Here is a 12,690-nt window from a genome sequence, read left to right as displayed (position 1 = left end):
ACTGAACATCATTGACACATGCCGTCTTAGCCAATGAAGTGATGGCTTTGACCTTCTCCGGGTTAGCTTCAATGCCTCTGTTAGAAACCAGAAATCCCAACAGCTTGCCTACTGGTACACCAAAGACACATTTGGTCGGGTTAAGCATCATCTTGTATACCCGGAGATTATCAATCGTCTCCTTCAAATCATCAATTAGGGTCTCTTTCTTTCTGGATTTTACCACAATGTCATGCACTTAAGCATGAACATTACGTCCGATCTGATTATGACGGAAATTTTGTACACACTGCTGATAAGTCGCTTGGGCACTCTTGAGCCCAAAAGGCATAGATACATAGCAGAAGGCTCCAAATGGAGTAATAAAAGTTGTCTTCTCCTGGTCCTTAACTGCCATCTTGATGTGATAATAACCAGAATAAGCATCCAAAAAACTCAAACGCTCACAACTCGTTGTAGCATCAATGATTTGATCAATACGAGGGAGAGCAAATGGATCAGCCGGACAAGCCTTGTTTAAGTCCGTGTAATCAACACACATCCGTCAAGTGTCGTTCTTCTTAAGCACCAGCACCGGGTTAGCCAAGCATTCAGGATGAAAAACTTCAATAATAAACCCGACCGCTAAGAGCCGGGCCACTTCTTCACCAATGGCCTTCCGCCTCTCCTCATTAAAACGACAGAGGAATTGCTTGACTAGTTTAAACTTCAGATCAATATTAAAAGTGTGCTCAGCGAGTTCCCTTGGTACACCCGGCATGTCTAAAGGCTTCCATGCAAAGATGTCTCGGTTCTCACGGATGAACTTGATGAGCGCGCTTTCCTATTTCGGATCCAGGTTAGCGCTGATGCTGAACTGCTTAGATGAGTCGCCAGGAACAAAATCAACCAATTTAGTATCGTCTGCCGACTTAAACTTCAATGAAGGATCATGTTCTGTGGTTGGCTTTTTCAAGGACATCATGTCTGCCGGGTCAACATTATCCTTGTAAAATTCAGCTCCTCCGTTGCACAAACCGATTCAGCATAAGCCGCATCACCTTCCTCACACTCCAGGGCCACCTTGCGACTCCCGTGCACTATAATAGTGCCCTTGTAACCCGGCATCTTAAGCTGCAAGTAGACATAACAAGGCCTTGCCATGAACTTAGCATAAGTCGGCCGCCTTACAGAGCATGATAAGGGCTCTTGATCTTGACCTCTTCGAAGGTTAAAGTCTCAGACCTGGAATCATGCTCATCTCCAAAGGCAACCTCTAAAGATATCTTACCCACCGGGTAGGCCGACTTACCTGGTACCACACCATGGAAAACAGTGTTTGACGGTTTAAGATTCTTATCAGTCAGTCCCATGTGACGGAAGGTTTCATAATAAAGTATGTTAATGCTGCCACCTCCATCCATGAGTACCTTAGTAAATTTATAGCGCCCAACCTGAGGCGCCACCACCAGAGCCAGGTGACCCGGATTATCAACCCGGGGTAGATGATCCTCACGACTCCACACAATAGGCTACTCTGACCATCGTAAATAGCGAGGCACCGCCGGCTCAACAGCTTTCACAGCTCTCTTGTGAAGCTTCTGATCCCGTTTACACAAACTGGTGGTGAAAATGTGGTACTGCCCACTATTCAACTGCTTTGGATTGCTCTGATAACCAGATTGTTGTTGCTGTTGATTCCCCTGATTATTTTGCTGATTGTAACCACCTTGATTGCCTTGGCCATGAAACCCGGAATTTGAGCCACCGCCAGCATGACCCGGACCATGAGAGCCGGATCATGACCCATCGTTCAGGCCATGGTTGTGTTGGATTGACTCCCTAAAGCTTCTCATTATGCTGTAATCTTTCCACGAATGAGTAGCCGGCTTCTGATCCGTTCCGTGTTTTGGACATGGCTGATTTAACACTACATCAAGGTCAAATCATGTCCCTTGAGCCGGCGGTCCCTTACAATGTTAGTTATAATTGCGCATACCGGTGTTAGCCAAAAAATCATCAGCCTTGTGCTTACTGTTGCCGCCCTGATTGGTAGGGTTATACTGCTGTCCCATCATGCCATTACTCTTCTTTCCCTTTCCCGATCTTTCATCCTCAGAGTCGGGGTCCTTGGTACCATCAGAGTCGGCATACTTTACAAAATCCGCCATTAGCTCACCCATGTCTTTGCAATGACGCTTGAGCCGCCCAAGCTTTTGCTTGAGTGGAATGAACCGGCAATTTTTCTCCAACATCAGAACCGCTGAACCGACGTTGATATTATCTGAAGAATGTATGATGGTCGAGACCTGGCGCACCCAGCTGGTTGTTGACTCGCCCTCGACCTGAAGACAAGAAACTAAATCCATGATCGACATAGGCTGTTTACACGTGTCTTTGAAATTCTGGATAAAACGGGCCTTCAACTCCGCCCATGACCCGATGGAGTTAGCCGGCAACCCCTTCAACCAGGTATGAGCCGTCCCCTCTAGCATCATGGTGAAGTACTTAGCGTACGCAGCCTCACTAACATCCAGCATCTCCATAGCCATCTCATAACCCTCCACCCACGCCTTAGGGGGTTGATCGGCTGTGTAATTAGGCACCTTATGAGGGCATTTGAAGTCCTTGGGAAGACGCTCGTTTCGTAAAGCCGTCGTTAGACACGGCACACCGAAAGCTTTGGAACTTACACCAGCCTCAATTGAAGCTTTCGGGTAAAGCGGCGCATGCTGATGAGCCGCCAGCTGAGCCGCCAGCTCGGCCTCCCGATGTGCTCTGCCCTGGTCCGCCAAATCCTGTGCACTGGCACCATCACGCGCTGGGTCATGCCCATGAGGTCAGTTACGGTGCTGCTCCGTACTCGAGACCGCCGGTGAGTCAATGTGCCTACTGTAGCTCCGGCTTGGACGAGGGGTTGAATGAATCCGGTCACGGCTATAAGAGTAAGCCTGTTGTTGCACTAAAGCTGTTTGAAGGAGCTCCCTAGCCCTTCGGGTTTCAACCACTGTCGGAGTCTCACCCTCAACTGGTAAGGCCGCCAATCGCGTCGCCGCAGCAATCATGTTGTCCAAAGGGGTGGAATAGTGACCCGACGGTGTTACCACATGTTGAGGTGGGGTGTTGTTCATATACGGAGAACTTGTCACATGCGGCTGACCCGGCACCCCACGGCTTGGCGCTTCAGTCATCAGATTTACCACCGGCAGGTTACTGGCCCCGGCTCCAGGGGTGATGAAGAGGTCCCTTGACTCATAAACTGAAGGCGGATGACTCCGGTATTTTCTCCTCAAAACTTTGTTCGACGTGTTCTGATCCACCATGAGCCGGTATGAATCTGCTTGAATCCGCTGTGGTTGGGCACTTAAAACGGCCCGCTCTGCAGCCATCCTGGCGTTTTCTGCTGCTAATTCCGCCTTAGCTTGTGCTATCTCATCATGCAGCTTAGGTATCTCTGCCTTATGCTGCTCCTGGTTGTCTGGGGTTACCTCAACCTCCATCAGAGTCGCCAGAGCATCCAACAAATCTGTTAAGATTTGAGCCGGCGGGCGCACTGAAACGCCAGCCCCGGCTACCGTACTGCTGCTGCACTAGAAGTCATAGCAGCGATGGCTGTTGAACCAAGAACTGGCTGGGTGCCAGCCATGAAGATCGCCATCCTGTTCGGCTGCTCACGGGGATCCAGAATACTGTCACCATCGGAACAACCCCCAAGCAGCCCGTCTTGTGGCTGTTACATTGAGTTAGTCTCACCTGTGGACGACTCATCATTAGAGCAGATGGCCGTCTCACCGCCAGAGACAGAGCCTTCCAACTCAGCCCCATGGGTGAACCCAACGAAGACATGCCTTACGGCGGGTTGAGCCCGGGCGGGTCGTGCACGCTGAGCCGTCTCGATGATGTCGATATAGATGTCTGGCTCAGGGCCGGGCTCGCCAATCTTGCCGATGAAGACGTGGATTCCGCCGAAAGGGACCCGGTACCAGTACTCAATTGAGCCGGCCTCGGGGCCCCAGCCTGCATCGTCGATGTAGAGCTTGTCGCGATGACTCTTGGTCATCCGGCCCACAGCGTATCCCTTGAGCCCTTCGAAGCTACCCTTTAAGAACTCAAAACTGCCATGCGTTGGTCCCACGGTGGGCGCCAACTCTCGTGGAAGTGTCACGGCAGATGTCCTCATGGAAGGACTTAGTTGTGGAGCCATTGCGATGAGGTTAGCTTAAAGGGGTTAAATGGGACAAAGGACACGGAGAGTTTATACTGGTTCGGCCGCTTGCGGTGAAGGTAAAGGCCTACTCCAGTTTGAGGTGGTATTGCTAGGGTTTCGATTACTAGGGAGCAGACACGCTTTGCCTCGCTTTCGACTATTTGTTTCTTGCCCTAAGCCGCTGCGGGGTCGCCCCCTTATATACATGGGTTGACGCCCTGTAGCCTACAGAGTCCCGGCCGCCTCATACAAACGTGTCTGGCTCGGTGACTTATCTTACATGCCTTACAATTCAAGTTTACATATAGATGGCGGTTTACACTTACGGACCTTAAGCCGCCTCCAGACTTGGGCCTTTTAACAAGCCTATTTATGAACCGCCATCTTTAGTATACTCTTGGGCTTCTTTTAGATGAATCGCCATAATGGATGAACCGACCCCTCCTGGGCGGGTCATATCTGATAGTCATATCCCCAACAAGTTTGGCTTCAGATTTGAGGATCCCGGAGACTCGGTCATCTTCCTATGATGGTGAGCCTATGCCTTGGAAGATGGATGGCAAGCCTACTACATCAACAACTCCATCATCACCACCTCCGAAGAAATAGACATAAATACATGGGTATGGGCACTACCCTTGGCAACTTCCAAGCTTGGGGGAGGTGCCCCAGTATCGTATCACCATCACATCTTTATCTTTATCGTTTTTCTTATTTCGATCCTTTTGGTTATATCTTGATGTAGTAGAATAAAGTTTTACTATGATCTAGCTTTCAGTTTTGTTTTGATCTCTATATGTATATCCCGTCTATTCTGATAATATTATTAGAATAGTTATTCTGATAACACTTCCGCACTGCATGCTCAACGCGAGGGCACTGCACTTTCTTTAGCAAGAGCACTGCATTACAGAGACTAGTGAACTTCGTGTCGGAAAAACCTGCGCGTAGTGTTTTTTCGGTACTGTTTTCGCTCTAATTTTTTAACCGTTTATCGGAACAAGGTGTGTAATATATCATTGGAAAGCTACGGATTAGGTGCAACTTCGCCATGTTGAACACTTTTCGAGATTCCCCGCGGTTTAAGAGCAGTTTCAAAAACGGTGCGGCCCATAAAGAGTGGCAGCGACCGTTTTTTCACGTTTTTTTCTAAACCGCTCGTTGGAATGGGGAAAATGATACACCATTGGATAGATATCATCGAGGCGCATCTTTTTCATAACTATTGTTTTCTTTAATTCGTTATGGTTTAAGATCAGTTTCAAATTTACTAAATCGCGGAATTCTGTTTGTCAAAAAATTTCAAATTTTCGGTACTGTTTTCGCTCCAGTTTTTTAACCATTTGTCGAAACAAGGCGTGTAATATACCATTGAAAAGCTATGGACGAGGCTCAACCTTCATATGTTGAAATGTTTTTGAGATAACTTATGGTTTTAAGTTAACTTCGAAAATCGTGCGGCGGACAACGAGTGGCAGCGGCCGTTTTTCATGAAATTTTTACAAACCGCTGATCGGAATGATTCAAACGATATGCCATTGGAAAGATATCGACGAGGCGCAACTTTTTCATGTACAACACTCTCTGTAATTCTTTACGGTTTAAGAGGAATTTCAAATCTACCGAAATGCGGACACTCTATTTTTCGTGACACCTAAATCGACGTGGGTACTTCATCCGACTGAAAACCGCACTGCATCGGACGAAAAACTGCACTGCATCAGACGGGGAAGAGAACTGCATGGTTTCTTTTTTGTGGGACATAAATTTTTGAAGACGAGGAAGAAAACCGCACTGCTTTTAGACTGAAAACCACACTGCATCAGACGAACTAGCGGACTGCATGGTTTCTTTTTTGTGGGACGTAAATTTTTGAAGACAAGGAAGAAAACCACACTTCTTTTTAAACTAAAAACCGCATTGCATCAAACAGGCAAGCGAACTTCATGATTTCTTTTATTTATACATAAATTTTCTCGCATGAGTTTTTGTTGTCTTTTTTCGACTTTATTTTATCAACGCGAGTGGACCGCAGATATGAGGGCGAGTGAACCGCGACATATATCAAAGTGAACCGCATTACTATTGTTGTTTCGCTATTTTTCGCATTTTTCATGTTGGGCACAAGTGAACACCATCACTCTCAAAAGTGAACCACATCCGTGGACCGAACACACTGAGGTGTTACATTGATATAGTGAACCACAAAGGAGTTTTATAGCGAACCACGTGAGATAACAAAGTGTGATGCATATCATATATCCATTCATTTTTTTACACAGCCACCCACACATACATACACCCAAAATCAACATTGTCATCAGCCGAACCAAAATTGGGGACTAGTGAACCAAAATCAACACTGTGCACAACAATATGGCGAATAGCTACACCAAAATTATTTGGAATTTTCAAATGAACCAGAAAACAAAAAACACACCACAAAGGATCTATGCATACAATAACCAGTTTCTTGAGTGCACTCTTTTTCTCTGTTTTTTTTGGAACTAGACGCATATGCTCCTAAACTAGACACGAGGCTGGAAGGCTTGCAGTGCCACCGCCACACTGCATGCCTCATGGAGCTAGACTGCAATTCTGCGTGCCGTTTCGTCGTCATCAGGGAGAGGTTGAGGGAGGTCCTGCTCACGGCTCTGCGCATGCAAGCTACAGAACTGCTTTCGCCCGCACAAGCAATTTTGTGCGCCGGCAGACTGCATCGACGATCGAGATGACCTGCATCGGGGAGCGACCTGTACAACATCAGTGAAGAACAACGAGAGGAGTAGAGGTGAAAGAGAGATGGGGCTATCATGCACGTTGCCGTCAGTGGACTGCAGGAGGCATCAATGTGCACACGACGAGCTGCACTGGAGGTTGCAATGTACTGCACCAAGAGAGATAAAAAGGATGAACAGAGCACTGCACCAAGGATGCCATGGAACCGCACCTCTTCGCGTTGCCGCACTGTATCTGGGAAAAAAGCCTCTCCAAAGGCAGCGGTGCAGGGGAGCCGGAGCTTAACACAGGTGGGGGCGATGCGTACTGCAGGTGCCCGTGGGATGGACTGCAACAGCAGGGTGAACCATGATCTGTGGTGTGGATGACGTCGCCGAGCATGAACTGCGACATGGAAGAGGGGCGTTGACAGCGATCTACAGATTGGGAAGGAAAGAGCTGTGGGAGTTAGTTTGGAGAACTGCTTCGGTTGCAGGGGAGTGAGAGTGGCCAGAGCAGGCGTTGGTGAGGAGAGGCCAGGACTGCACTGAACTAGGGGACGAGCTACAGGTGCCGGAGCAGGGGAGACTGAGCTGCGCCGCTTCAAGCCCCTGATCTTGGCGAGGCCATGTCGAGGACCCAGCCCGACGCCTTACCGGAGAAGAACGAGAGGGGGGAGATCCTCGTCGGGACCAGATCGAGGCAGTACGGGGGATGGGTGGGGGCGGATCCGGTGGTTGTTGCAGTCCACAACCATCAGGGAGTCCGAATTCGGTGGGTTCTCGTCGTGAACCCACGGCCGGATGCGGTGCTCGGCGACACTGGTGGGAAGGAAGTGTTGGTGGTCGGGGCGTGGGGGTTCTGGCGGCGTCGGTGCCGGGAAGAATGTGGGGAGCGGGGTTTCTAGCGGCATAGGGGCCCCGACAGGGAAAAAGTGGGGGAGCGGGGGTTCTGGTGGCGCGGTGCCCCGACGGAGAAGAAGGTGGGGGCGGGGCTTCTGGTGGCGTCTGGCCCTCTCCCCGAGTGCGCTGCCGCCTGGCCCTCTCCCCATCGCCGGCAGCGTCTCCATTCTGCTCCGGCCGCCTCTCTCCCTCTGACCCCTATAGGCGCACGCGCGACGCAGCTTCGCGAATCCAACCCACTTCCCGATCCCATCTTCTCCTACAGCGAGCCACCACCGCCGTCCGCCGCCACCCCATGCCCCGCCGCTGCACGCCGCCACCCCTCGCCCCGCCGTCGCGTGCCGCCAGCCCACTTCCCGTTCCTACGCATGCTGTTGTGAGGTACGAGGCGGAGGACAGACCGGCGACACACGCGCTAGGGATGCAGAGGACAGGCACAACGGCGACGCAAGGTGGTGGTCATGGCGGTGATGCGCCTGTGCGTCGCCCAATCCCCTGCTGACCGCCGCTCGAAGTTGCCCTCCACGCCGCCGACTCATCGCCGGCGCGGCCCCCCTGCTTCCTCCCGTGTGGCCTTCTTCCTCAGTTTGCTACTGACTCATCGGTCGTTCTTCTTCGCCAACACCTGAAGGTCCTATTTCTTCATCTCATCATCTTCATTTATTTTCGCTGCTCGCTTGGCAGTTCATAGACAAAAAAATTGAACGGGGGTCTCTAAATATTTTCTTGATATATGTCTAAACAGGACCAACTTTGCCATGTTTTCTGCTTGTATGTGTGTGGTTGAACTATTTAGCTTTTGAGTGAAGTTCAAACTTCATATGTGTAAAGGTCGAATCAAATTCAGTTTTGTACATATGAGGTTGAGCTAGTTTTTTAGGCTACTGAAACCAATCATTTGATAGGGAATTCAGAAGAACAGTATATATGAGCATACGTGAAGTTGAAGTTCTTGGTTCAGGAAAGTAGACATCCCTATTTTACACTCTTCTATATTTTCGGTCACAAAAACACTAGGAAGAAAATGCTCGATCGAGAAGTTCACACACTACTGTCTCAAACGTTCGGACATTCTTTTCCGTACGCAAAAATCGAATACAGGTTAATTCCCCATGAAATTCGCTTTGTTGCTTTTCTTCCTCACCCAGCTATGTTATGCAAAAAACAGTTCAATTTTGCTAATTCGTCCAGTTTTGATTAGATAAATTTTGTAGTTCATTTTTTTTTGATTCCTACTGACTATAGTTTGAAGGGGAGCCTTAGCGTAGTGGTAAAGCTGCTGCCTTGTGACCATGAGGTCACGGGTTCAAGTCCTGGAAACAGCCTCTTACAGAAATGTAGGGAAAGGTTGCGTACAATAGACCCAAAGTGGTCGGACCCTTCCCCAGACCCTGCGCAAGCGGGAGCTACATGCACTGGGGCTGCCCCTACTGACTATAGTTTCTTTTGGTTTGTTGCAGCAGATCAAGCTAAATTCGAGAGAGAGAAAATTAGTTCACCTTTGTGTGTTTTTTCAGATCATCTTACATGTTAAGCACCAAACCGACACCGCGGCTTCTGCTGCTGGTGCTAGTGTGGATGTTAGCAAGTTCAACTACCAGTCTACGCCGAGTTCAGGTACATTGTCGTCGACGGCCAAGTTCAGGGATGCCTCTGTGCCTAAGGCAAGTTGACGCACTTTAACCAGTTCTTTGTAATAGTCCTATTTATTGCTTTGATCTTGTACAGCAAGCTGAGAACATATCTATTGATCTGACATGTTAATTAGGGATTTAGTTTTCTCTCGTTCTTCTAGGGGAATTAACCTTGGGCGGTGGGTAGCACATAAAATGCATGCCCGCCATATGTTCGCTATATTGCTGCAGTAGGATTTTAGATTTTTCGTTCTACCTTGGATGCACTGAATACGTGACATGTTGTGAAATAATTAAGTACGGAATTCTGAGGCTGTATGATCTATTAACAACATGAATTGCATTTTTTGCATCCTTACTGGATGCTGAGGATGGCTAGATTATATTTGGCATTAGCACCATCGGTGTGTATGCAAAATCCTCTTTTTTCTCAATTATGGTTAATGCTATTGTATGATACATAGAAATTGAGATATGAGGGCACTCTTGCTGTATACACATGGTATGACTATTCTGAAAAATTTAAAATTATAAAAGCAGATAAGTTCACGGGTTCACTGGTGGAAGTTCAAGGAATAAAAAGATCAAAGAAAAGGAGTGTTCAGTAAATGGTAGTACTGTCTGCTGTTGGCTGATGTCTCCTGTTGCCTGAAGCCCCTGCTGCTTGCTAGCTACTTGTTGTGCGTGCGTGTTTGTGTGCTGCTGCTGTTTGTTGCTGCATCAGGGTGATGTGAGAGAGATAGATAGATAGCAAATGGAATGATCTTCCACATTGACTAACTCGTGACACACTTGGTTCAGTTTCTAAATTTAATCTAGTTCAATTAGAATTTTAATTCAGTTCAAAGACTGTTGCTGTTTATCTCCTTGATGTTCAGTTTTGTGTTCTCTTGTTTGCCCCAATTGATCCTTGTGTTAATGCTTGTATATGTTGTGCACTTCTGATCCCATAGTGAAGTGAAAAATGACAAGCAAGCTAAGTACTAGTTCGGAAAGTTTGCAAGTTTGAACACATAAACCTAAAAAAGTTCATTGAAAAAGTTTGGTTTGCCTGTTCCGTGAAAATGTCTTGCTAAACAAATATCTCTTGTGCACTTATTTATGCCGCGCCCCGCCGCCGCCTGCCATCTCGCGCACCGCTCGCGTCCCGCCGCCGCCCGGCCAACCCGCGCCCCGCCGCTGCCTGAGCCTCCTGCCAGCTACGTGCCCTGCCACTTCAGCGTGTAGGCCGTTCAACTCCGACACCCCAGGCTGTTCACGTCCGCCACGAGTGTCGGTTCAATGCCGCCCCGACAATCCAACGCACGTTGAGAACTACAAAAGAGGTTCAGTTTCTGAACTTTTGAATGCCAAGAGGTTCAGTTCAGAACTTGGTATGGTGGGTGTACTACTGATAATCTCAAACTTGTTCCTCTTAACTTCAGTAGAAGAATTTCTGGGAATAGATAAATGTGTGTATGCAAAGTGTTGTGTGATGGGATGTGGCCTGTGGCTGGGTTAATTAGCTAGAGATCTCAATTAGCTATGCCGGGGCAGATCCTTTGTGTCTGTACAGTTTAGGCCAAGAAGAGAAGCAAACGTGCTGCTCATCATTTGCCATCATCCATCTCTACTCAAATTATGTTCATCTTTTTCAGTTCATCTTTGAAATTTCGGTCCATTTTCTGTTGGCAGGATGCGTAAAAAAAGTCGAAGGCAGCAACTCAAAAATAGATGAATGTTGGAAGGAATATGTATAAGGCTGAGAGGAAATATCATCTTGAGGTCCGTTACCCTTCAACTTATAGACATATATGCTCAGTTATTGTTGTGTAACATAGAGTTACCCTGGATGTAAATGCTCCTTCTCTTGTGTATTTCAGTTCAACATTTGGTGTTTCTTCAGGTCACTTTAGCGTGCATTTTCAGTACATCTTCCAGGTGAAGGAGCTTCCCTTCAGTTAATTTTGTTTATGTAGAAAAAAGATTGTGTCAAAAAATTGAAGGCATCAGTTCAAAAGGGTATAAGGCTGAGAGGAAGTGGTCTCAGGTCACAAAATTTCCACTGGAAAAAATAGCCACAAACAGGTTGAGTTCACTACACAGAATCTGTTTGTTCAAAACAGAAACAAGCTCATTGTTACAACCCGGTGAATGCACAAAGGAAAAAAATGGGAATTAAAAGGAAACTTGTAGAAGTTTGTTGTATGCAATTCTGAATGTTCGAGTCCCAAAACGAGAGAAGTACAAAACACTGTTGCAAAAAAAGATAAAAAAATAAACACACAAAACATTTTCTTTTTGGAAAAAATATCATTCAGTTCAACGATATAAACCATATAAGTTCAAGGACGATGATAACATAAACCATTGAAAAGTTATGAGGATAATCATACAAAAAAAGTAGAGTAAAGTCCAATCTATGAAAATACATCAGTACAAAAAAACACATATATCAGTACGAGTACTTTGTTTTTCAGACAGAAAAATAACACGATGAGAGAAATTCAAAATGATAAAAGTTCAAGTGGTAAAATGAGAGAAGTCCAACATATCGTCGCACAACAATGTTGAGTTCAAAAGAAAATACAAAACATTTTCATTTTATTAAAAAATCATTTAGTTCACATTTTGAATATATACTAATAAAATGTGTGGTGGCATTGTCCACATTTTGAATTTAAACCACTAGCTTTTTTATACACAAGGTCTTGTCCTAGGAGAGCCCTATATAGGCATGAGCACTACTGCTACAAACTTTAATCCCCCATTTTTCGGCCTGCAGAGCATTAGAAAAAAGTTCAATTTTGAAAATTCATTCAGTTCTCTGGTTAGTAGACTAGTGGTTCATCTTGCTAAATCTTGTGGTTTAAAGTTTCTTTTTGTTACAGCAGTTCAGTGTGTATTTTAAGAAGAAAAACCAATATTGGCGGCTGCACTGGAGCCGCGTGACTACTATTGCTGATAGGTTTGTGAACTAATAAACATTCTTTTTATGTTCCTGTGATGTTTCATATTTTTGTGAACTGGTAGTTGATGCTCTTTGTGGACTGATAGCTGATACTTTTTGTTAACCGATAAACTGAATAAATGAGATGGATGTATTATCAGGCCGCGAAAATGATGTAAAAAATATGTGCAGTTCAGCGGATGAGTATTATGCATGTCCTTCTAATCTAAAGGTAGTGGCACCACTAAGAAAAACAAAATAATCAGTTTTTTGTAGCCACGGAATGGGCATTTGGCTCAGTAATCTTCCATTGCTAGAGGT

The 12,690-nt window shown here is 46.6% G+C and overlaps 1 long non-coding RNA gene across 1 annotated transcript; it reads left to right on the top strand.

The window, feature by feature from the left end:
• The first annotated feature begins 10,818 nt into the window (after nucleotides 1–10,818).
• Nucleotides 10,819–12,342, top strand: LOC119359354. The gene is made up of 3 exons (XR_005172487.1): nucleotides 10,819–11,204; nucleotides 11,303–11,360; nucleotides 12,314–12,342. It is a non-coding gene; the product is annotated as an uncharacterized LOC119359354 (long non-coding RNA).
• The last annotated feature ends 348 nt before the right edge of the window (nucleotides 12,343–12,690 follow it).

Source organism: Triticum dicoccoides, chromosome 2A (genome assembly GCF_002162155.2).
Source record: "Triticum dicoccoides isolate Atlit2015 ecotype Zavitan chromosome 2A, WEW_v2.0, whole genome shotgun sequence".
NCBI classification, from domain to species: Eukaryota; Viridiplantae; Streptophyta; class Magnoliopsida; order Poales; family Poaceae; genus Triticum; species Triticum dicoccoides.
This window is presented reverse-complemented; position numbering and strand designations above follow the sequence as displayed.